A 611-nucleotide genomic window follows, 5' to 3' on the forward strand; every position below is an offset into this window, starting at 1 on the left:
TGTTCCTACCCATCCTCTGGGATTTTTCCAGAAGGAAACAGGAACCATGTTTTCAAGCAGCCGGTGCCCAGCGTTGTTGGCTCGATCCGTAGCCCATTCAGCGTCCAGGCGGCATTATTCTTGGACGTTTCCCTCCATCCTGACGGTTTTGCCCGTGCCGTAAGAAATCCTATTCCAGGCCGTGGCACCCCTGTTGGAGACCGAGCGTCCCGCGAAACCGTGCGGGAGCATCGCGGAGCTTTTGGGAAGGTGATCTTAATGGTCGTGTACGCACACCCGGGTGAACGCTGGGTTACTTACATGCTTATGGACAGATTCCCCGCCTCCTCCTTTCAGGTAATCCCAGCCCTCCAACAAGGGTTCTGGGGCATCCGATTCGGCAGGGCACGCGTCCGGGACGCTGAGCAGCAACCTCTGTGGTAGACGCAGGTCTGCGGGAGACAGAGAGGATGGCGGTGTCTTCCTCTGCCCCTTCCCCAGAGGAATAATGTCACCCCGCAACTCGGCAGCACGACTGCGTGTCAAAAGGCAAGACCTGGTGTGTCCAGGCGTACGTACCCCCCTGGGGAAGGGCTCCGGCAGCGCTGAGGGCTCCCTCCCTTCCTCACCAC

At 59.4% G+C, this 611-nt stretch overlaps 1 protein-coding gene across 1 annotated transcript in view; it reads right to left on the reverse strand.

Annotated features, from left to right (window-relative positions):
* The window catches only part of SZRD1 (SUZ RNA binding domain containing 1), a 14,706-nt gene extending 14,101 nt beyond the window's left edge, over nt 1-605 (reverse strand). The window contains exons 1-2 of the mRNA XM_009320426.1: nt 559-605; nt 301-471 (exon numbers count right to left, since the gene is read on the reverse strand). The gene's annotated coding sequence lies outside the window, so the exon portion shown is untranslated. The remainder of the gene's footprint in view (nt 1-300; nt 472-558) is intronic.
* Nucleotides 606-611: the final 6 nt, after the last annotated feature.

Source organism: Pygoscelis adeliae, unplaced genomic scaffold (assembly GCF_000699105.1).
Source record: "Pygoscelis adeliae isolate BGI_AS28 unplaced genomic scaffold, ASM69910v1 Scaffold193, whole genome shotgun sequence".
In the NCBI taxonomy this organism is placed as follows: domain Eukaryota; kingdom Metazoa; phylum Chordata; class Aves; order Sphenisciformes; family Spheniscidae; genus Pygoscelis; species Pygoscelis adeliae.